The sequence below is a fragment of the Schistocerca piceifrons genome, chromosome 4 (genome assembly GCF_021461385.2).
Source record: "Schistocerca piceifrons isolate TAMUIC-IGC-003096 chromosome 4, iqSchPice1.1, whole genome shotgun sequence".
Classification (NCBI taxonomy): domain Eukaryota; kingdom Metazoa; phylum Arthropoda; class Insecta; order Orthoptera; family Acrididae; genus Schistocerca; species Schistocerca piceifrons.
In genome coordinates, this window is record NC_060141.1 from 458,188,065 (window position 1) to 458,213,670 (window position 25,606).

The window sequence follows — 25,606 nt, forward strand, 5'->3', positions numbered from 1 at the left end:
ACACCACCTCCTTGAGACGGTCTCAAAAGTAGAAGTCCAGGGGTTTAAGATCGGGAGATCTGGCGGGTCAAGCAAATGGTCCTGCACGACCTATCCACTTGTCGGTGTTAACAACATTGAGATACTCTCTTGCCTCCCAACTGAAATGTACAGCGGAAATCTCGTGCATAAATCAGAAGTTGGTTCATGTAGCGAGTATGGCAGTACGAAACAGACCACCAACTCATGTTCCACAAACTGTCGACACACTCTGCCAGTCAGGCACTGTGGTATAGCATGCGGTCCTCGTACTGTAGTTATGAGAGGATTCTGAAACGCCCAGACGCACATGTTATAAGCGTTCATCATACCCACCTGGATAAAGAGGCTCATCCGTAAACAGTACCTGACAACTGAATAGTGGATCAGCAGCATGACGCAAGGGTAAGCACTGACAGAAGTTACGACGTCTAGGGTAGTCTAAAGGTGTGAGGTCCTGTACCTTCTGCAGGTGACATGGGTGGAATTGTTATCTCTGAAGTAGATGCCATACAGATGATTGAAGAACTCCTAGAAGCGCGGAGTGGCCGCGCGGTTAGAGGCGCCATGTCACTCCTCCCGCCGGAGGTTCGAGTCCTTCCTCGGCCATGGGTGTGTGTGTTGTTCTTAGCACAAGTTAGTTTAAGTATTGTGTATGTCTAGGGGCCAATGACCTCTGCAGTTTGGCCTCTTAAGAACTCACACACATTTGAACATTTTTTGAGGAACTCCCACAGTGGCTCTTACGACGGGTGTTTGTGGTCGGATCTTAATCTACCATTTCGATTATGCTCTCAACATCCACTCCATCTAGTTGAGGCCGATCTAACCGTGGCGCACTACGAATGCCACATTCCATTAAACGCCTGTCCACAGCTATGAAAGTCTGATGGTTTGGTACTCTTCTGTTTGAAAACATTCTCGTATGTTGTTGCCTTGCTGCTCGTGCATTGCCTTCTGTTGCGCCGTAAAGGAGTTGCACATCCGCCTATTCACCGTTTGAGTACGCCACCGTACCGTACAGAACGGCTGTTGTTTATGAACTACGGACAGAATGAAAGCACATAGTACGTCTGATGCCGCTAACTGCAATAGCGTCGTAGGGTACACCGGACTACACCGAAGTCGATTACACAAAGTCATTTCTTACAAGAATCAACCGAGCAGTGTTGAGGGGTGTACAAAGCAATATCAGTAGATATGCAGGCAAAAACGACATGCCAAGTCTGTAGTGGCCTATGGTATAATTCCTAACGCAAATAACATTATGCATCATAACTCGTAAATAAAGCAATTTTAAATAAAACTTTAGTTAACATTTCACTCGTATTTTGATGCATACATTACACCACGAAGTGTATACAGTTACTTTTGAATCACCGTGTGTGTGTGTGTGTGTGTGTGTGTGTGTGTGTGTGTGTGCTGAGCCGTGAATTTCTGCGACGCTTACCCTGTCAAAGTTATGCGCTTTGCGGCGTCCTGGTTGGCTAGCGTCCTCTACTTACGACAGCCGCGACTCGCAAGGAGCGAAGAGACTCGGTCGTCACAATGACGGAGAGTCGGTTTGCGGCAGTGACAGAAGGAAGACAGCCAATGGAGCATCGCGAGTAGTCAGGCGGCGATTGGTGCACTGCGAGGACGCACGGTGTTGACATTCCGGCGCCTGGGTCTGGCGGCGAGCGGAACTGGAGAGCGGAAGCAGTCACCGGTCAACGTAGGCTCCGTTTAACCCTCCGGTACTCGCACGGGTTCTGAGAACACAGATACTCTCGCGGAGTACAAATGTACTCCACCGCCATTTTTTGTTAAAATATGAATCTTCTCTATTTAATCATTTTATTTGTTTTTTACATCCTTTGCGATGCATGAGTAAATTCGTTACTAATACTTTTGAAACGAGAAAAGGAATTAAACATTTAATATTTGAAACACATAATGAGTTTTTGTCACTCCACCCACTTATTAATCTCAACATCCTATATTACACAAGTAGTAATTAAACTACTGAAAATAACTTTAATGAAGAAGGTCATAACACACAAAAAAGTAATCACAGTAGGTATTTACAATAAGAAATCACGTACAATTCTTACAAACAACGCTAGATGTCGAATGTTCAACACACACCCATTCGTTACATTTTGCATACACTCTCCGTGTTGATTTATTTCTTGATCTTTCGAAATGTGGTGCTACAGAAGAATGCTGAAGATTAGATGGGTAGATCACATAACTAATGAGGAAGTATTGAATAGGATTGGGGAGAAGAGAAGTTTGTGGCACAACTTGACCAGAAGAAGGGATCGGTTGGTAGGACATGTTCTGAGGCATCAAGGGATCACCAATTTAGTATTGGAGGGCAGCGTGGAGGGTAAAAATCGTAGGGGGAGACCAAGAGATGAATACACTAAGCAGATTCAGAAGGATGTAGGTTGCAGTAGGTACTGGGAGATGAAAAAGCTTGCACAGGATAGAGTAGCATGGAGAGCTGCATCAAACCAGTCTCAGGACTGAAGACCACAACAACAACAACTGCCACTCATTTTACAACGTCCTGCCGGCCGTTGTGGCCGAGCAGTTCTAGGCGCTTCAGTCCGGGACCGTGCTGCTGCTACGGTCGCCGGTTCGAATCCTGCCTCGGGTATGGATGTGTGTGATGTTCTTAGGTTAGTTAGGTTTAAGTAGTTCTAAGTTCTAGGGGACTGATGATCTCCTATGTTAAGTCCCATAGTGCTCAGAGCCATTTGAACCATTTTACAACGTCCTTTGCCCTCTGTTTTTAGTTTAGCTATTTCCATTTTTCCTTCTGAGTTCTCTCCTAATAACATCAGTCCTCGAATTTTTAGTTGTCTGGGTATCAAGGACTGTTTCATGCGTTCATGAATCTCCGGTTTCATCATTTACCAACTAATTTCGTCAAGGAAATCAGCTCGTTTGACTTTGACATAGTTTTTGTTTGCAAATGCATAAAGCATTGATATTGGCGATATTAAAAATATTGTAAAAAATTGCTGTTGGCCATCTTTTAGCAGTTCTTGCTGTATCATAATTTGAACAAAGTTGATCGAGTACGACAACTCCAACTTCTGTGCGATTGTAGAATGTAACAATCAATGCTTTGTTTTTTGAACTGGTAGACTCGTCAGTCGCTGCATCATTACGCAAACTTGAAAGTAAAATTACTGATTTCTTTCTCCTTTCGCAGTAGGATACAAGTATTGCATCATGTCTAAAGCCGAAAAGCGTTTATTTCTCGAGATTTGCTGGGTAAAAATTCCTGAGGTATTTCTTTTTTGTTGTGTCGGATTGTTCCAACATAAGTTGTCTTTTTCTCAAGTAGTTCTTGAAGCAGATGATAGCCAGTAAACCAATTATCGCCCCTGATGTTACGTCCTGTGCCTAAAATTGGTTTCGCAATTCTCGTGACGACCTCCTTTCCTGCATTGCTTATATCAAAAGGCCCCTCCGGCTATTTTTCACAATAAATTTCCATATTCACGGTATACATTATTCTACAATCCACTAATGCAAACACCTTCAGGCCATAACGAGCAGGTTTATTAGGTATAAACTGTCTGAATTGACATCTTCCACGAAAACCAACCAGCTGCTTGTCTTCTTCCGATTCTTCCACGACATTGTTTCCAGTCTGCTCGTTTGGTCGATAATCATCCTCGCTTCTATACCCATCGCACAGATCAGAATCACAATCGGAAGGCTCATCAGTCTGCAGCTCTTCCTCTAGCCATTGCGTCCAAACCCATTCATCAGGCCGGCAGGGATGGCCGAGCGGTTCTAGGCCCTACAGTCTGGAACGACGCGACGGCTACGTTCGCAGGTTCGAATCCTGCCCCGGTCATGGATGTGTGTGATGTCCTTAGGTTAGTTAGGTTTAAGTAGTTCTAAGTTCCAGGGACTGATGACCTCAGATGTTAAGTCCCATAGTGCTCAGAGCCATTTGAACCATTTGAACCTTTCATCAGAAGTGCGATCTGCCATTATACCTAAATAATAACGATAAATTAATACTACAATAACAATCCAAACATATTTCAAATATAATGGAAATTAAAATTTTTACTTACCATATACAATATGTGCTGGTACTTCGACACTCGCGTGGAGTACACGTGTGCGCCAAGCACATGGAATACTCAAGACTTTCCTATGAGAAGATCCGTGCAGGACGGCGCAAGCCACTTGCTGTAGGCACATGTTACAACAAGAACGACAGACTCTGAGAATTTTAGCCCCGCCACTCTTGCCAACAGTAAGAAAATAACGTTTAGAGCGACAATGGAGTACATCTGTACTCCGTACGAGTAACCGAGGGTTAAGAGTCGTGTCTATCTCGAATCCTGAGGAGTGCGCGGGAGTTTACCCGGGCGTGCATGTTAACGGCGAGCTACTGGACTAACTTTAAATGGTGAGCCATTTTGTGGTGGAACTGCTGGATGTCATTGCTCTGTGTAACCACTTTGATTTTCGATAGTCATTCCTTAAACCATCTGGCCGTGGATCCGGGATACTTGGTATTGCATATCCATCTAGCTGCGCTGTGCCCTGGTTCCGTTGCATTACAAGTGTGACTGACATTCGCCAATTCCTTCTCTTTTTATTTTTTATTATTGATATGTTGAGTGGTGAACTTAATGAATCAAAGTTTATTCTCTGTATAAAACTTCAGCCGCCAATTTAATTTGGAATTACAAACTTCTTCCTCGTTAGCAACTATAATAGTAACAATTTTGCGCCTTCAAATGGTGTTTTGGTGTTTAAGGTTGCGTGCGGATTGTCTGGTCATTATCACCTTGAGCTACCGGCGGAGGTTCGAGTCCTCCCTCGGACATGGGTGTGTGTGTTTGTCCTTAGGATAATTTAGGTTAAGTAGTGTGTAAGCTTAGGGACTGATGACCTTGGCAGTTAAGTCCCATAAGATTTCACACACATTAGAACATTTTGAACCTTGAGCTAGTTGTGGTTTATAAATTTATCAAGTGAAATTTCACGTCATTGGAGATTGTTTAATGAACTATTGCTTTAACAGTAATTGCGGTTTTCAAACTACGAGGGTTGGAACTTTAATAGTGGTAACTATTTATTTACAGCTCTTACAAAACAGATATGTGTTTCAAAGTTTTATTGACCTTCAAAGTAGTCACCAGCATTGTGCGTAACCCGTTGCCAGCGATGTGGAGGTCGTAGGATACTCTTAGCAGTGCCAGTTGAGTAGAGAGTTCGAGCGGCGCGGTCTATTGCTCGACGAATTCGTAGCAGTTCTGAAGCGAATGCCGTGAAGTGTTTCCTTCAGTTTAGAAATCGAGTTGAACTTACGAGGGCTTAAGTCAGGGGAGTGCAGTAGGTGGTATAGCACTTACTAGCCCCATCAGTCAAACAAATCAGTAACAGCTTGCACTGTGCGTGCTTGAGCATTGTCCTGCAAAATGATGGTCAGGTCCTGCAGAAAGTGTCATCACTTGTCTCAATGCTGTTCATTTTTGGAACGTAACCTACGACTAGCTTAGAGAACATTTTCTGTATCCAGAAAGGCCTGTACAGGAACTGCAACATGCTGTCGTGCATTATCCTGCTGAAATGTAGGGTTTCGCAGGGATCGAATGAAGGGTAGAGCCACGGGTTGTAACACATCTGAAATGTAACGTCCACTGTTCAAAGTGTCGTCAATGCGAACAAGAGGTGACCGACACGTGTAACCAATGGCACCCCATACCATCACGCCGGGTGATACGCCAGTATGGCGATGACGAAACACGCTTCCAATGTGCGTTCACCGCGATGTCGCCAAACACGGATGCGACCATCATGATGCTGTAAACAGAACCTGGATTCATCCGAAAAAATGACGTTTCGCTATTCGTGCAGCTAGGTTCGTCGTTGAGTACACCATCGCAGGCGCTCCTGTCTGTGATGCAGCGTCAAGGGTAAGCGCAGCCATGGTCTCCGAGCTGATAGTCCATGCTGCTGCAAACTTCGTCGAACTGTTCGTGCAAATGGTTGTTGTCTTGCAAACGTCCCCATCTGTTGACTCAGGGATCGAGACATGGCTGCACGATCGGTTACAGCCATGCGGATAAGATGCCTGTCATCTCGACTGCTAGTGATACGAGGCCGTTGGAATCCAGCACGGCGTTCCGTATTACCCCTCCTGAACGCACCGATTCCATATGATGCTAACAGTCATTGGATCTCGACCAACGCGAGCAGCAGTGTCGCGATACGATAAACCGCAATCGCGATAGGCTACAATCCGACCTTTATCAAAGTCGGAAACGTGATGGTACGCATTTCTCCTCCTTACATGAGGCATCACAACAACGTTTCACCAGGCAACGCCGGTCATCTGCTGTTTGTGTATGAGAAATCGGTTGGAAACTTTCCTCATGTCAGCACTTTGTAGGCGTCGCCACCGGCGCCAGCCTTGTGTGAATGTGTAAGTAGGCTGTTTAGGTTTTTATGTTGGTAACGCCATGTAGCACTCTATATGAAAATCACTGACTGTGCTGTGTGCAGCCTGTGACTGGTTTGCATTGTTGGAATTTGCTATTGTAGTGTTGGGCAGTTGGCTGTAGACTGCGCGTAGCGTTGTGCAGTTGGAGGTGAGCCGCCAGCAGTGGTGGATGTGGGGAGAGAGATTGTGGAGTTTTGAGAGCGGATGATCTGGATGTGTGTCCATCAGAGACAGTAAGTAGGCTGTTTAGGTTTTTTATATTGGTAACGCCACGTAGCGCTCTGTATGAAAATCACTGGCTGTGCTGTGTGCCTAAACAGCCTACTTACTGTCTCTGATGGACACACGTCCAGATCATCCGCTCTCAAAACTCCGCCATCTCTCTCCCCACATCCACCACTACTGGCGGCTCACCTCCAACTGCGCAACGCTACGCGCTGTCCACATCCAGCTGCCCAACACAACAATAGCAAATTCCAACAATGCAAACCAGCCACAGGCTGCACACAGCACAGTCAGTGATTTTCATATACAGCGCTACATGGAGTTACCAACATAAAAACCTAAAAAGCCTACTTACAAATGCTCTGAAAAGCTAATCATTTGCATATCACAGCATCTTCTTCCTGTCGGTTAAATTTCGCGTCTGTAGCCCGTCATCTTAAAAAAAATGGTTCAAATGGCTCTGAGCACTATGCGACTTAACTTCTGAGGTCATCAGTCGCCTAGAACTTAGAACTACTTAAACCTAACTAACCTAAGAACACCACACACATTCATGCCCGAGACAGGATTCGAACCTGCGACAGTAGCGGTCGCCCGGCTCCAGACTGTAGCGCCCAGAACCGTCATCTTCGTGGTGTAGAAATTTTAATGGCCAATAGTGTACATAACACAACACTGACTTTGAGCCCGGCATCACAAACTCGTCCACTTGCTGGATTTGTTAGAAAACAAAGTAAAAATATAACACAAATTTACTTTGAGCCCGGTATCAAAAACTCGTCCACTTGCTGGAGTTGTCAGAAAACAAAGAAAAAACGTAACACAAATTGGCTTTGACTTCCTGTACCATCGACAAGGAGTAGAAGATTATAAGGTGCTCAAAGTAGTGACCCTGGACACCGATATGCTGGTGCACTCGTTGAATGAAAGAATTATTTACTGTCGCCAATGTTGCCTGCTGCCTGCTGAAGAGAATTACAAGCAAGCACGATACGTTCCTGCATGTCCTCTGGAGTTGTTGGAATATTGCGATAGACAACGTCTTTAATGCATCCCCAAAGAAAAAAAGTGTAGAGGAATTAAATTTAGGAGACCTGTCAGGCCAAGTAACTGTTCCTCCTCGACCAATCCATCTGGCAAGATACCTTCGGTTCAGAACACCACGTGCACGCAAGGCATTATGTTCTGGACATCCATCGTGTTAATACCACATAAACATTCTGGTTCCTAGCTGCACTCCATCCGGAAGAGGAGGAAGAATTCGTCTGAGGAAGCTGGCATACGCTGTGTCGTTTAGACTACCATTGATGAAATAAGGGCGAATAATTGTAGCACCACGCATCACACACCAGACGTTAACTCTCCATTGACTCTGATGTTCCACCTGTCTAAGCCATCGTGGGTTGTCGCGCGACCAATAATGCATGTTCCTTGTATTTAGCTGTCCTTTGTTTGAGAATGAACATTCATCGGTAAATAGAACATTGGAGAAGTAGTTCGGGTTGGAGAGGATTTGCTGTTGTGCCCACAGACAGAACTGTACACGATTCTGGAAATCATTCCCATGCAGTTTTTGATGTAGGTGTACATGGTAAGGATGGAACCGGCGACGGGTAAGAATACGGTGTACACTGGTTTTAGGAATGCCAATAACGTGTTCAAGCTGTCATGTGCTCACATGTGGATTCACAGCAACGAAAGCGAGAACAGTAACTTCGGCAGCTTCGTCTGTACGACTGCTACGACGATTGCGTTGTCGTGGGTTGAAACTTCCAGTTTACTGAAGCGTTGCAATAAGACGAGAAAACATCCGCCGGGAAGGTGGGCTCTTGTCAGGATATTGCTCTCTGTACAGTTACGCTGCCTGCGTAGCTTTTCGCCTACCTTCACCAACAGCAATAAAAGATACGTTATGACGATGCAGTTTGTAGGAAGGACAGCCTCTACTGTATGCCTACTCTACACAACAGTCTTTAAAAGGACTAAACTACTGTATTAAATATACCCGTACATAAGAAAACGGTATTGCAATTACTGTTCTGCTAACTTACATTCCCCATAGATGAGTGGCATTTCTACTCACACAACTCTTCAACTGACGATGGTTGACGGAATGACGGGTTGCATTCTACTATGTTTACATTTGTCTTCTGTCAACGTCAGCACGTGGATGTGTTCCATTACCCCGAGTAACTGCACTAAGCGCTGGGAGCGTCAACGTCAATGTTGTGTTATATAATTAATAATGTTGTGTTTCAGTGAATGGTAACTGTGATACATTTTTGAATAGGTATTTAGGAAAGGAAATGAATTACCGAATAAAAAATACAGGGTGCCATTTAGTAAAGTCATGCCGCTGTTCATATCCTTGTAAAAAACAAAGGTACAACAAAGGGAATCATGCTGATTGCCCTGACGGCTAAAGAACATTTGCTTGAGACATTTTTTAATTTGCATTTGGACAAACAGTTGTTTGAGGCGGTCAAGATAAATGGGACACCCTGTATATGGGTGATGCCTGTTCTGTTGGACATAATAGACACCACTCTTATCTTTAGTCTATAGGCAGCATCTGTGGTGGTCATAAAAAACCGAACGAATCGTTTCATATGTATGGTGGTTTTAAGTCTACTAGTCTGACAATGATCTGTATCCTCTGTCTTACCCAAAGATAATTTAAAGGATGCATATTTGCAACTGCCTCTTGATGATTTGTCCCAACAGTTACCAGTTGTAAATACTGCATTCATCTTATTCAAGTACAGTCGCTCACCATTTAGAGCTGCAAGTGTACCCATCACTTTCCAGAAGTATTCAAAACTATTGCTTCAAGCTGTTCCACATTGTGTTAATTATTTGGCTGACATCATCGTTACGGGGCTGACACAGGTGGAACATAACAAGAAACTTGAATCTTTTTTAAATGGTTTCAGGATAGCGATTTATGCTTTCGGTTGAAAAAATGCAGTTTTTTTGCTCCCAGAATCCAATCGCAGGTGCACCTTCTCACAAGAGGAAGGTCTCATACACTACTAGCCGACTCTGCTCATACTTGGCAACTCGCTTGTGTACAACCTAAAATGAAACAGTGAGATTTTTTTTGCTAAAACCCTCTCGTCCATTTTTTAGAAACTACCCTAATATTCATGATGCGTTATCAACTTGGCATTGAGGAGATCGATAGATAGTTGAAAATAAGCATTTTTCATCAAAATATATAGAGTCCACAAATGTATATTTTCCTATAAATCGAGGAAAAACAACCTTTTTCGACTTCTGCGCATGTACCCCTAAGCTGTGCGCTGTTAAACGAAAGCCTCATTGACGTAGCGACCAAGTCATCTGGCTCGGAAACAGAGGAAGTGTATTCGATTCCCAGTTCTGTTCTGCATTTTTTTTATTCGTACTAGTACATGACTCAATATTTCATCATGGCATCTGGAAATTGTTGCCATGCTTATAAGAAACTAATGTTTAATTTGGTGCTTGGGATATAGAAAAGTCAGTCATTTAACTGACACATCACAAATTTTTTACTTCACTTGCTCCAAATACAAGTTCTGTCTGATACTGGATTCCTGAGGAGAACAAACTAACACCGTTATGTATGATGGCATGTTTACAGATGACAAAGAGTCAACCAACTTGCATGGTAGAAGTAATAATGCCAAAGTGCACACATGCGCGCCAGCAATGTGATTTTTATTTTTGTCACCAGTTTAAACACATTATTTCGAAGCTTCAGAATAATAATCTGCTTCTCGAAACCCAGCAGGATTTGCACAACCAAGCGGATCTAATAACTTTTCAGAGCATAGCTCATTATTAATTTTGAGCACCGATGTTTCAGCCAATGTTATCATTTGCATTGTATGCATCAAAATTATTTCCCAAAGAAGGAAGGAACAATGTAGTCGTGCAAAGATTGAATTTATTAGATGTTCTTGGTGGTCTGAGTATATTTACTTTGGACGTTTATATGACAAGTACCATCCATCCAGTTCTTCTAAGACAATTGAAGCCACGTAACAAAGGGGGTGAAAAAGTAATAGTAATGTGACCAGGATTAAATTTTTAAATCTTCACTAACCGAAATCGTTTGAGAAATTAATTTTCCTGCCTTGTTATTGTTACCTACTGATTTACTTCTCTTATTAATCCTCCTGTGCCTACCAGTTTCGAAATAGAAAAAAAATACTAATTAAAATAACCTGAGAATGCAACTGGGAATCAAACACAGTTTCGGCACTCTGCTTTGCTCACTACACTGTGATACTGTTACGTTATAGGTAGATTATTGGCAGTTGAAAAAGTTTCTTTCCACCATTTTTACGAAAATATACATTTGCAGGTCTCATATATGCTGATGAAAAATACTCAATTTTCGATTATCTATCAATTCCACACTTCTGAATCGATTGTGCGTCATGAACTTAGCGGTAGTTTTCTCAAAAATAGGGGTTGTTGAGCCAAAATATCTTAGTCTTTCACTTTAAGTTGTACACAGGTAATCTGCCAAATTGGTTGGCCATGTCTGATTCCCGCCCCTTGCTGGTTACAAGGGTATCACACATAAGCACGAACACATCGACACTAATCTTAAGCAGTTTCAGTCATTTCTGGAGAAAATCACATATAATGGCAAGTCCATTCCTCAAGTGAAGCAGTTCGCTCACTCAGTAAGCCGCCTGTCAACAGACTTTTCAGAGCCGTAAGGACGGTCTCACGGTGACTGCGTGTCTTATGCCACATACGCCATATCTGCCATTAACAATGGCGATGCACACGTCCCACTCATACATGTTGCCAGGTGATTCAGAGTGCCCATTTGCCTTCACCTCCAAAACATTAAATGCCACACAGCTCAACTATTCACAAAGAGAGAAGGAAACGTTAGTGATCATTTGTAGTGTGAAGAAGTTTCATCTCTATTTGTATGCCAGAAAATTTCACTTGTTGACCAATCACAAACGGTTGATTTCATTGTTCAGAAATCAGTGTTAACTTCCAGATGAGATAGCACAGCGTCTGCAGTGGTGGCCGTTGTTTTTAAATGGGAACTATTACCAAATCCATTTTCACTCCACCATCTAACACACCAATGCAGACGCCCTTATGGCCTCCCATTTGGCACTGACGTGCAATTCATTCGCCAGCAAATTGTTTGTTTCCCCCTGGATCAACAGCTGCAAACAATCTTTGACGAATTCCTGCTGACAGTGCATGAGTTCGCCTCAGCATTGTCACTCAAACTAGTTCTGCAAATGGTTTTTTATTTGTGGGCATTTCTCCCATCAGGCCAACCCGTTTTTTTCGCAGTTATTTCACGCTGCATTAAAAGCTCAACACCAGGCAGCATGTCTTAAATTTTGACCACGGAGGACTCTAACTGATGCTCTCGCTCAGCTCCTTCTTGCGTAACTTTGGGGGATGAAGGGCATGAACCTGCTGGCTAGGCGGCATTGATACCGACATTGAATCCATATGCTGCTCCTTCCAGGACTACTCCCTCAATCAAATGTCCCCCTCAACGTTTTTCACCATGGTCCCCTGCTGACCATCCTTGGGTGCAGCTCTACATCATGTTCACAGAGACAGCTCACGGTGCTATGTGGTTGCTGGTACTAGATGCTCTCTATAACTTTTCACTTGTGGTGTACATGCTGTTCACCACCACCTCAGCTGCCATCCACATCCTTGGAAGTATTTTCGCCACAGAGTGGGCACTTTGCAACCTGTTGTCAGACAACAGATCCCAATTCATGTCGACTCAGTTCAAGGCCTTGTGCCACCACAATGGCAGCAATGATCTGACCACCACTCCCTTTCCTGTGCAGAGACTAAGCAGATGATCTGCAACTTCAAGGCTCGAATGCAGAAGGCCCTGTGAATGTTGTCAACTAAGGATGCCTTACACAGCTTTTTCATGGTTTATCAGTCCACCCTCATCAATGGTGTCAGTCCAGCCAAAATCTTACATGGGTGCAGGCATTGCACCCTGTTAGATCTCATGCATCCCTTGTGAACAGGCCCTGCTACACATGGGGCTCCTGTATATGGGCTGCTGGATGGACCAAATGGGCTGTTGTAGGTCACGGTGGCCATCAGCTGTTCGATGTTGAGATCAGATGCATTCGCCTGACCTCCCACCATCCCATCACTGCAACCAGCTCCATCTGCGTCCACAGTTGCAGTTGGCACCCCTGTCCTTGCCACCACTCTGACTCATGTACCAGACCTCAGAGTTGCCTCCAGCTGGGTCTCTTGACCTCTACCCACACCTGCTGTACTGCTGTACAACCTCCATCCTCAAACACCTGTTTACACTTACGCAGATGAGGCGTTACGGTATAGAATCTATGAGGACAAAACTGCTCTCTACACCCCAACTGTCCCCCACCACGCCGTGAGCATGCAGATGCCTCTGCAGTCCCTACAGTCCTTGGCTGTGCCTACTGTGGGGCTTGGTCCCCAGCTGACAAGTCTTAGATCCGCTGGCTCTCTGCATAACGCCATTGGCATCAATCAGGTCATGATTAGCCCTATGTGCCGGTTACACGGGGGAGGGATCTAATATCCCAGCCAGCGGATGTATGTGGATGGCAGACAGGATACAGTAAAGTTAAACAGAGGCAGGTCCACCAGAGGCGCTACCACCAGGTCAAATTGTCTCAGTTGATAGCAACTTGGGTCTAGGCGTGTGATCGTGAACCAGTCTCGTACAGCATACAACACGAGTGAACACTTTTCACGCCTAGCAGCTTTACGTATACCAACATGTTGTTGACTTGGGCTTTCTGCATATCGTTATTGGTATTCTTCCGGTGTCCACTCACGACGGACTTGGCTGTTCTTAGGGATTGCGTAGACACTTTAGATTTCAATTTTCAAACCAGTGTTTCTAATTAAAGAGACAGATATATGGGATGAACTGATATTAATCAGAACAAGCAATTAAAGAAATCTGTACAAAAATCCTCACCAGAAGGATGCACACATTAACTTTCATGATTTGCTTGGAGAGTATATGAGGTGTGAAATATTTATGTGCAATACTAATCCCTTTCTAAATACTGCTAGGGTAGATGTGACTCTGACATCATTATACGGTTTTATGTCAGTTTCAGTCCTAATGAAAAAATTCCGAATATTACTCCAAAATCAAAAACGAAAAATCACTAGTTGTGAACTATCAGTAGACAATTCACGTTCCTCATTATTGTATGGAAATTATTACGAGTGACGCTTTTCTCGTGTCATTTGTCTTTCCAGTCGTTTAACCTTCATCCACCTTACACTGAACTTTCCCATGCACCTCCGCTATAAGCAACACTTGTAACAAATAATTTGCGTGTGTCAAGGAAATGTAAACAAAATTTGTGTTAAACATATTGTGTTTACTGCCGGGGCTTTGCCTTGCTTGAAAATTTGCAGACACTAATACTGACAACGTTTTTAATAATAGTTTCAAAACAGGCTAACTGTAAGTGTCGTGTAGGTTCTCTCTTGTTAAATGAAACGAATCGTCCTCATTAAAGAGGTACTTAGCATTTTCGTGCGAAAGTGCTAATGCTTCTATAATTCACTGGCGGTCCGCTTCCGGAATTCTGATGAATGCAAATTGACGCTGGAGTGCAGTGTGCTGAAAACACGTCTACCGAGAGTACCCATAAAATTACACCCCAGCCACGAAAGCGATATTTCTCGCCGTTCCTACGTGCCTCTCATATAAGATGGTTTGTACGTTTACACACACTAACGTTTCACACTTTACACATTTTCTACCCGACAGCGCATGGAACTGTATCTCATTAACAAACGAATCGAAACAGAAGTCACGTACGTTATATGGCTGAAATTTCTTGTTCTAGAAAAACGTACTGGTTAGTTTAAAGAAATCAGTCGTGGTAGAGGAGAAATTCAAGCAAACTCTAGTACTTTACGCCCCACCCTGTGCTTGCCCGTATATAAATCCCTTGAGGATTAGCTCGTATATGTTTTCACTTGGAATCTTTCTTGCATGTATTTGTTCTAAAGTGTTTATCTCATCTCACATGTTTATGTTTAATATTAATAATAATTTAATGCATATCTAAACTGAACTCTGAGTAGTCATATAGTGACGATGTGAAAAGATATCTCACCAAAAATATTAAATGTCACCCTATTGCGCAGGCATGCGTGACAATGTAAATTTTTATATCAGTTAGAAATTTAGCAACTTTAGGGGAAAATGTTCATCACCCAATGTCTAACTGTGGTTTCTCTGGGATGGGATAAGAGGAACTTTAAAATTATGCATATTTGTACTGTATCTCACTCTAATGTCTTACGTTAGTGACAGCAAGGGTGAACAATTATTGTTGCTATGCATGCAAATCGAAATATGTGAAAGAACTGACAGTTACTTTTCATAGGTAAGCGCCACTAAGTCATGTGACTTCGAAGGCGCTGTATGTTTGTTACCTCTTCTGCGGATATGAAAGCGCATTCCAGAGATATTCCTCCTCTATTGGTGTCACTAAAGATATTCCAGAACGAGTAAGATGCCAGCACATATGTCGCTGTCCTATGAAAACACTTCTAAACGTAAGTTACACATTGTTGTGGCACGCCAAGTAACTTCTATTGAACTGTGCACTACACTTCAAAGTGAAAGAAATACATGACACTAATTTCCAACACAGTCATCAAGCCTCTATAAACAATGACCAGAACGTTCAATTCCTCGAAGATAGAAATCCGCTCCTAATTTATGGAGCCGTTTGAGAACAGCTGTGTGGACGTCCCCATCGTTGAAAAATCTCTTTCCACCCAAGATGTTGTTTCAACTTGCAGAAAAGATCGAAATAGCAAGGTGCAATGTCTGGACTTCCCGGTCAGCATCATCCACATCTGTGCAGCCTTGGTCAAATTGTTAGCACCGTTTCACTATGGCCGGACGCAACATTGCATTTGGTCCAAACATAGTCAGAATTTCTTGGTGAATGTGTATGCAAGTTTGACGTTTCAACCACAAGAATCGCATTGTGCCGCTTACTTTAGCTTTCTTATATATCTGACAAGTGATTCGCAATTGTAAGGAAATTTATCAACTTCTGACAGCGAAAATTAGGTCTGGAGACACAAATACGCAATATGAAACACAAACTATATTTAAAAAACATCGTTAATTACGCGTCTAGACAGGTGCTTTTAGCTCGTACTGAGCATACACACGTCTCTCACTCTGTAGCGATTAGGCACCGTTGTGACCGATTATTCTCAGTAGTCAACGTTAAGAATAGAGTAAAATTGTAAGTTATCTGTGCTTTTACACAGATTTTACACACTTGACATGAAGATCGCCATCTGTTTGCCACAGCGACGTCACTCCACAGCCTCATCACAGTAACCAGGAGAATCAAGATAAAACGTATGGATAAGTCGCCACAACTACATATACAGGGCGTACATAAAGTCCGGGAACACATTCAATTATTTATTGCACAAGAACCAAACAATGTACAGATATCATACATATGTCATTTTGAAGAGAAACCCTCAAAGTTTTTTTTATGAATACCACCATAGCGCAGTTTAGTAATTTGCCGATAGTCATTGCTAGTCGCAACAAGGCGAGTTAGGTGCAGAGCGAGCTTTCTTTGTGTTGGAGTTTGATAAAAACAAGTATGCTACAGCTGTTCAACGGATGTTTAGAACCAAGTACGGTAAGAAGCCACCAACAAGGAAGGCCATTTACCACTGTCACAACAATTTCGTTACGACGGGTTGCTTGTGTCCGGCAAAGAGAAGCGGACGTCCGAGTGTGAGTGAAGCGAATGTGGAGCGCGTACGAGAACACTCCAAATCGGTGCGTGGCGCATCCTGTGAATTCGAAATGGCTCCAATGACAGTGTGGAATGTCCTGCGACAGGAGCTATGAAACCATTCAAATTGGGTCTAGTGCAGAAGCTCAATGACGATTACAAAGACAAGCGTTTCGATTTTTGTTCGCAGTTGCAACAATTGAATGAGGATGGTGATGGCATAGTTGGTCGCTTAATTTTTAGCGACGAAGCCACTTTTCACACTAATGGGAAAGTGAAGAGGCATTATTGTCGAATCTGAGATACAAAGCATCCACACGAATGCATTGAATTTGAGCGTGATTCCCCAAAGGCAAATGTTTTTCGTGCCTTGTCACGTCGAAAGCTGTATGGGCCATTCTTCTTCACCGACAGCACTATCACTGTATTTTCCTACTCGGACATGTTGCAGCAATGGCTGCTGCCTCAAATGCAATAGGAATCTTCGTTCATCTTTCAGCAGGATGGGGCTTCACCCCACTTTCATTGTGAAGTTCGTGAGTACCTGAACACAGAGCTGCCGCATCGATGGATCGGCCATGCTACAGAAGGCGACAGCTGTTTCGTGAAATGGCCTCCCCGATCACCAGATCTCAATCCGTGTGACTTTTTTCTGTGGGGACACATTAAAGATCTGGTGTATGTACCGCCTCTACCACGTGAGGTAGCAGAGCTCTGGGAGAGAATACGGGAAGCGACTGCCACAGTCGACGATGCCATGCTGGGACGGGTATGGCAAGAATTCGATTACTGTATTGACGTCTGCCGGGTCACTCATGGACTGCATATCGAATGTTTGCAAAAAAAAAAAAAAAAAAAAATTCAGAGTTTCTCTTCAAAATGCAATATGTATGACATATGTACAATGTTTAGTTCTTGTGCAATAAATAATTGAAAGTGTTCCTGCACTTCATGTACACCCTGTATTAGTGCGTGTGGACATTGTGTCAGCAACCAAGTTCAATTACTACACTGACGGAAAAAATTGAAACACCATGAAGTAGTTGTGCGACATATACGAAAGTTGGTAAGCGTGTTTCCGTATCTGAAAGATGAGGTCTGTTCAGATTTCGTACCAGTCGCGTAAGAGTAGCGTTGGTAGCGCCACTACGGGGATTCAAATCAAGTTTGCCTTAAATACACGCTGTAAAGGTCGTGAGCGTTAGTTACCTTTGAGACTGGACGTGGTGAGCTGATGTTAGTCAAAAATGCCTTCAAGGCGACAAAGACGCTGTTATAACACTCCACTGAGTTTGAAGGAGCTTGTGCAATAGGGCTACGAGAAGCTGGATATTCCTTCTGCAATATTGCAGAAAGACTTGGCAGCAATGTAGCCGCTGTACATGATTGCTGACAACGGTGGTCACGAGAATGTACGGTAACAAGATGACCGGGCTCCGGGCGGCTATCGTGTTCGACGTACGGCTCTGGCCCATCGTACTGTATCTGCAGCAGCAATTTGAGCAGCAATTGGCTCCACAGTGACACGATGAACTGTTACAAATCGGTTATTTCAACGACAATTCCGAGCCAGACACACTGTAGCGACCATTCAACTGACCCTAAATCACCGCCATTAGTGACTTCACTGGTGTCAAACAAGAGCTCATTGGAGAGCCGGGTTGAACCTTTGTGTTTTCTCATGAAAGATGGTTCTGCCTCGGTGCCAGTGGTGGCCGTGTCTTGATTAGGAGGAGGCCAGTTGAGAACCTGGAAATTACCTGTCTGCGGCTAGAACCACTGGACCTACACCTGGAGTTATACTCTGGGGTGAAGATTCGTATGACAGCTGGAGCACTCTCGTGGTTATCCCACGAACCATGATTGCAGATTTATACATCAGTCTGGTTACTCGACCTGTTTGCTGTCATTCGTGAATATCATTACAGCGGGTGTTCATCAACAGGTTAACGCTCGGTTCAAATGGTTCAAATGGCTCTGAGCACTATGGGACTTAACTTAGAACTACTTAAACCTAACTAACCTAAGGACATCATACACATCCATGCCCGAGGCAGGATTCGAACCTGCGACCGTAGCAGTTCCGCGATTCCGGACTGAAGCGCCTAGAACCACACGGCCAACGCGGCCGGCGTTAACGCTCGTTCAAATACAGCTGATGTAACCTAACATGCTCTACAGAGTTCGGCGTGTTGCATTGGCCTGCTCGTTCGCCAGATCTGTCTATAATCGAGCACATTTGGGACATCATCGGATGACAACTCCAGCGTCATCTGCAATCAGCATTAACCGTCCCTATGTTGACTGAACATGCGTGGAATACCATCCCACAAACTGACATCCAGCACCTGTACATCGTAATACATGCACGTTTGCATGCCTGCGTTCAACATTGTGGCGGTTACACCGGCTGTTAATGTACCAGCATTACACGTTTGCAATGGTTTATCTCTCGTTTACATTAACCTGTGATCTTGCATTGTTAATCGTTTAAGTATGTTAGCCAGACTAATGTAATGCCGAAATTTTGTTTCTCTACATTAATAATTTTTTAGTGCTGCGATTTCTTCCGCCAGTGTATATTTTCCACAGCTGAACCAAATCGAGCTAGAAAATTGATGAGCGTTCCGAATAAATAACGGTGTTCCATGAGAACAGTTAATTTTATCTTTAAAACTGGACTCAGAGGAAAATGGGAATGCAGCACTAAAACACTGATTTTTTTTTCATAGAAAATACAGTTACTTTTCGCAGTGGTCCACTTTGTCAAACATTTCTGCAGTATGCAAATTGCATCCTTGAAGACTGATCCGGGAAGGTTTTCAGAATATTCGAATATAACTGCTTTCCACCAACAAACAGTTTCACTTGTGGGACTAAGAGGAAGTCTGAGGGTGCCAATTCTGCCGAATACCTCTCGTCTGTCAATAATTCCCACTGAAGAAAATCCTTCAGTATTTTATAATGTCTTTTTAACCTATTGTCAAAATACACGCTTCTTTTACTTTTTTGATGACGCAGATCGATGAAATCTTTTTTAATTTTCAAATATAGCTTTTACTCGTTCCTCCTTTAGCTTATTTATCAGAAGTATACGCAGCATGGCTTCTGTGAAGTCTGGACGGTAGGAGATGAGGTACTGGTGGAAGTAAAGCTGTGAGGACGGGTTGTGAGTCGTACTTAGGTAGCTCAGTCACAGCAAGCGCACTTGCTTGCGAAAGCCAAAGATTCCGAGTTCGAGTTTCGGTCCAGCATACAAATTTGATCTGCCAAGAAGTTTTATATCAGTGTGCAATCCACTGCAGAGTGAAAATCTCATTATGGATATTGAGTCATCTTGCCGTGTGGGACCCCTTTCATAGTTCACTATTTCTTCCGTACTACTATTAAGAAGTCTTCATACAGCAGTGTTCTCTAGGTCTTGATTTACCATGGTGTTCTGTACACATATTCGTGCACAACAAACATTGTAGTGAAAGCATTTCCATACAATTCTTAAACATTTACAGTGTCTATAGCAACAGCGTAATATAACGAGTACAATTAATACTCTGCTCACGTATGTCGTGACGGAAAATTATGCCAGATACTCTAAGTGTATCATCCTCTCCTGCTGGTCAGTGATCATTCTGTCGATGTCGTTTAACGATCTTCTCGCGATTTTCAAATCATCTGGTTGTGTAACCACATGATCTAATGGTAACTTTAAATTAAGCAACGAGAGATTTGTTTTTCCACTACCCTTTATACAATAATTTATGTCTAACTCTAGTTGTGATATTACATCCTTCTTGTTTGCAGTTGCACATATTATTCGGTCCGTCTGTATGAAGGCCCCTGTTCCATAACCTTTGTATTTATTGTAGATGCTCACTTTTCCAACTCGTATATCCTTTGGAGCTTGATATGATGTGTCAATTGTTGGTGTAGCAGACGACATGCTATAAAATGTACTTAAAGCTTTTTCTGAGCGTCCCTATATCTCTGCTCTGGTATTTTTGCTGTATCTTTCAGCTTTCTGAAAATTGTCAGCTATGGCATCTACATTCAGATATTATACAATTCTCCATACAGTACTGTACGTTTCCACTTCCCCTAAATCATCGTAGCATAGTGACAAAGTCTTCTCTACTTTTTAAATTTCTAAATCCATTGTCAATTGTACTTGTGTCGACTCCTGCTGTTATTGCTGGTAGTAGTAGAAGTAGTAATAGTAGTAGTAGCAGTAGTATTTCTTCTGCTGGGCCATACCTGAAATTAAAAGAACTGTTTTAATCTGTTTGCATATACCTTCCTTCCTTTATTTCTTCTCAGCTTTATTATTTCACTGGCCGCGTCTGTCCTTACTAGTTCCCATGACCCTTGCCAATGTGAGTCTAGCTTCATATATCTACCGTGCCCTACTGGTTCGTCATAAAACAATACTGTAGCACCTACTCTAAACTCTGTTGGTTTCTATCGCTTATCACACTGTTCTTTGTTATTCATGTTGTATTACTGATTTGCTAGTGACATCACGCGCTTCTTGCAGTCTAGTCCTCAATCTGTTCACATATGACTCTTAGTCATAAGTTACCTTTGCTGATTCTCGTTGCAGTATACCTGAAAAGTTTACTTCCTTACCAAATATTAATTCGGAAGGTGTATAACCTGTGCTACTGAGTGGTGTTGTGTTGAGTACAGAAATTGCTTACGATACCCACTTGTCCCATGCACTTTGATCCCCTGTCTCAAAGTATCTCCAGTATCTATCAGTGTACAGTGACTTCTTTGTAGTGCCCAATTTGATTCTCAATGCTATTCTGTTGTGTTTATCCTGTTAATACGCAGTCATTTACAAACTCTGTTAAACAGACCGCATAAGAAATTTGACCCTTGGTTGATTAAAAGCACTGATGGAATTTTACATGTTAAAACTATGTTTTCCGCAAATACTTCTGCTACTGTGTCGGTGTCTTGCACAACTACTGGCATAGCTAATGTGAACTTACTTACATCGTCTTGAAGTGTCAGCATGCATTTTTTGGCTGTGTTTGATACATCTAAAGGATCTACTATGTAAATTGAACAATTTTCAAATACACATTTCACTATGGCCGAAGTGGCCGCGCGGTTCTGGCGCTGCAGTCTGGAACCGCGAGACCGCTACGGTCGCAGGTTCGAATCCTGCCTCGGGCATGGATGTGTGTGATGTCCTTAGGTTGGTTAGGTTTAACTAGTTCTAAGTTCTAGGGGACTAATGACCTCAGCAGTTGAGTCCCATAGTGCTCAGTGCCTACATTTCACTATGTCGGTTATTTCCGATGGCATTTTTATCTTTGTCTGCGTAAACTTATTCTTTTGGCATGACAGACATTTCTATACATGTCCTATATCATGTTTCATTTCTTTCCACTGCTTATATCACTTTATCCTCTTGAACGTTCTAAGCATGTTCTGGTGTCCTACCAATAGATTATTATGCATTTCATTTCGTACAATTTTCTTCTCCTCAGGTCTAATTTGGTTTTCCCCAGCTTCTGTCTTTTCAGTGGCTGTTGTCTCAGCATCAATTTCTATTTCCATATTAACTTGCAGCTGGCGCACATTCATCTGGTTTCCTTTTCCGTATTCATCCATATGATTCCCGGCAGTAGAAAGGGTATCTGCATTACTATTTAGCCTGCCTGTCTTGCAGATTACTTCGTAATTATACTCTTCAAGCTTAAGTTTCCCCTTTAGAGAAGTCTCGAACTAGGATTATTTATACTGAATATGCATGTCAATGGTTTATGGTCTGTTTCCACTTTAAACCATTGTCCATATATGTTTGGTCAGAACTGCTTTACTGCATATACTGTAGACTACAATTATTTCTCTGTAGCACCATAATTTAATTCCACCTTGCTTAAGGACCTCAGTGCACATGCAATGGGCAGATCTTCATCAACTTTCTTACCCTGTAACAGAATTGTGCCTAGTGGTGCATTGCTTGCATCTGTTGTCACTATGAAGGGCTTTGTAATGTCTGGGTACTGAAATAGTGGTGGTTGACCAATTTCTACTTCAGTTCTTCGAAAGCATTACTTTTTATTTTCCCATTCGTATTCTACTACTTTCTTTAGCAATTCACCGAGTGATCTCACAGTTTTGCTAAACTTTGAAAAAAATCTGTGGTAGTAACTTGTTAATCCAAAGAACTCTTAATTCTTTCGTTGTTCTTGGCTATGGAAATAACTTCACCTTTTCTACCAACATCACGTCTGATGAAATTCCTTTGTCCATATTACAATGACCTAAAAAGAACACTATTTGTTTTAAGAACTCACACTTTCATGGATGCAGCTAAAAATTATGTTCCTGCAACCTATCAAAAATTAAATGGAGTTTCTCATTATGTTCCTGAAGGTTTCTTCCATAACACACTACATCATCTAGGCACATGAAACATTTAATACCTTGCAGACTTGCCAAAACTGTGTTCATTAATCGTTGAAAATAGCCTGGGGCTGTTTTCAGTCCCAAATTCGTTTGTATTCGAAGTGTTAATAGTTTGAGCCGAATGCTGTCTTATCTCTGCCCTTCTCATCCATCAATATTTGATGGTACCCACTTGTAAAGTCAAGTGTTGAGAATTACTTTGCCTGCCCTAGTTGAGCCAAGATATCAGAGGTATTTGGTAATGGAAATACATCTCTACATTGATGTCATTTAACTAGCTGTAGTCATCTAAGATTCTCAACTTATGTTTGCTACTCACATCTCTCTTTTCTGGAACCAACAATAAGAGTGTATAACACGCGCTCCTGCTTTCAACAATGATGTCATCCTTCAGCATCTGTTCTGTCTGCTCGTTTAAAACCGCTTTCTGTGTTTTGGGTATTCTCTGTGGTCTATCAGTGATCGTCTTTCTGACATATTCCAGTGCTATTGGTATTCTATACGTTATTGTGGATTTACATGGCAATTTGTCACCTTTTTTTACTAACGATTCCAGTACATATAACCTTTGTATAACCTTTGTGTAATTTCTTGTTTCAGGATAACCATTTCCCATTCACTGTTTCTTGGTAGTTTGATATCCGCTCTTAATTGCATTACCTTACGCGATCCAGTTTCCACATCAGTCTCCTGATCAGCCTCAAGCTCATATCCTTTCGGTTCGTACTCCAGTACTGAGGGTTTATTTTACCCTTGAAACCTTAATACTTTAACCTTACGCTGAGTTAAAAAATCTGTACCAGTCAATCCATCGCATGGGATGTCTAGCCCTGACCACATACTTGAAACTTGTGGCCGACTTTTTTGGCCCCTTCCACTCTTACGTTTACTTACACCACACTTAACGTTTTTGTTGCTTCACTGGTAACACCCTTCAGCCAAAGCCATTCTGCTTCATCTGTCCTAACCGTAAAATTCACAGGAATACTTTTTCTCTTTGACAAGCACAACTCTGCACTTGTGTCTATTAACAGCTTTAACTTCTTCCTTAACTAGATGCAACACAATACTATCACATCATTTTTTGTGGCACAGTCTATCACCCATAGTACAGTCTTCCGTTATGCGGCAATGACCGAGTGCATGGGTTTGTCAAGTTTTAGTTTCCCTGAACTGATTTCTCTGTCTTACTTGATACTGGCACTCTGCCCTTTCTCCAGGCATGCCAAGGTCTTTCTAGACAATTCTTAGCGTAGTGTCCCGTTCTTTTGCGTTTGAAAGAAGCTTCATTCCTTACTCTAGTGCACGGGACACCACAGTTACCTGGCAGATTACACTGAGAACTTCTCCATTCACGCAGTGAATGTGATCTATTCACCTCCCTACAATTTCCTTTTAATGTGTGGGATATATTTCCGTCACTTTTCTTGTATATACTATGCATTCTTTACCTGTGTGATCTGAAATGATAACAAAAATTTGTGAACTGTTTTGGAGTCACTGCGAGAACCCTTCAATCTGCATTGCTACTCCGACGTTTGCTTGATGTTTGCCCTCTAAGCTACACATAAACATCTTGACTCCTTCCGTTCGCTTTGCGATCTTACAGTTTCGTTCGCACGCCCCATCTGTGTTGGTGGGGCTATTCTTTGTTCTCTCATTGGCAGTAATGCACTTCCTTCCTGTAGTGCCAACTCCACTGCTGCAGCTAGGCCAATTTCGTCACCATGACTTTTACTATCATCTCAATTCGATCGTTACTCAGCCATTGTATAACACATACTCTTCCTAGGGAGTCGATGGCACCTCTCTGGTTCTCTTTACTCGTGACCCTGTTTACAGCCTCCTGAAAGTCTCTCTGCATTTCGTCAGTCTTATTTCCCCACAACGCAACTGGTTCCCTGTGACTTGTCTCGCTTAAAACATCAAAGCATAATAGTTTAACGTCCTCTAACTCGAGCAGTTTTCTTCCAAAACATACTTTACCTTCTACCATGCACACATTCTCTCGCGTACTTGCACTCTCGACCCTGCTTCGCGTGTAATTTTTGCTTTGACAACAGCCGGTCGCGGTGGCCGAGCGGTTCTAGGCGTTTCAGTCTGGAACTGCGCGATTGCTACGGTCGCAGGTTCGAATCCTGCGTCGGGCATGGATGTGTGTGATGTCTTTAGGTTAGTTAGGTTTAAGTAGTTCTAAGTTCTAGGGGACAGATGACCTCAGATGTTAAGTCCCATAGTGCTCAGAGTCATTTGAACCATTTGAAAACCCTATGTTCCTCTGGTTTTATTTTCAATAAATTCTCTTATGTCCCTCTTGCTACCATTAAAAGATTTCCCTATGACACATATTGCTCCTTTACCACTTGTTTTAGTGTTTCCTGATGATGTTCGATAGGGGGAGCCATTTTAAATACCTTATAGCTAAAAACTTATAATTACAAGTTACTTTATGTATATGAGTCGGCTGCTCTCCGTCGACCCCGTTGCTCTTGCTCGCTGCTGCTGTTACTACCTGTACTGGGCCCTTGTCTGATCAAGGATACCCATGTGCATGCGGTCTGCGCTGTCTGCAGCAGCCGGCCGGAGTGGCCGTGCGGTTCTGGGCGCTACAGTCTGGAACCGAGAGACCGCTACGGTCGCAGGTTCGAATCCTGCCTCGGGCATG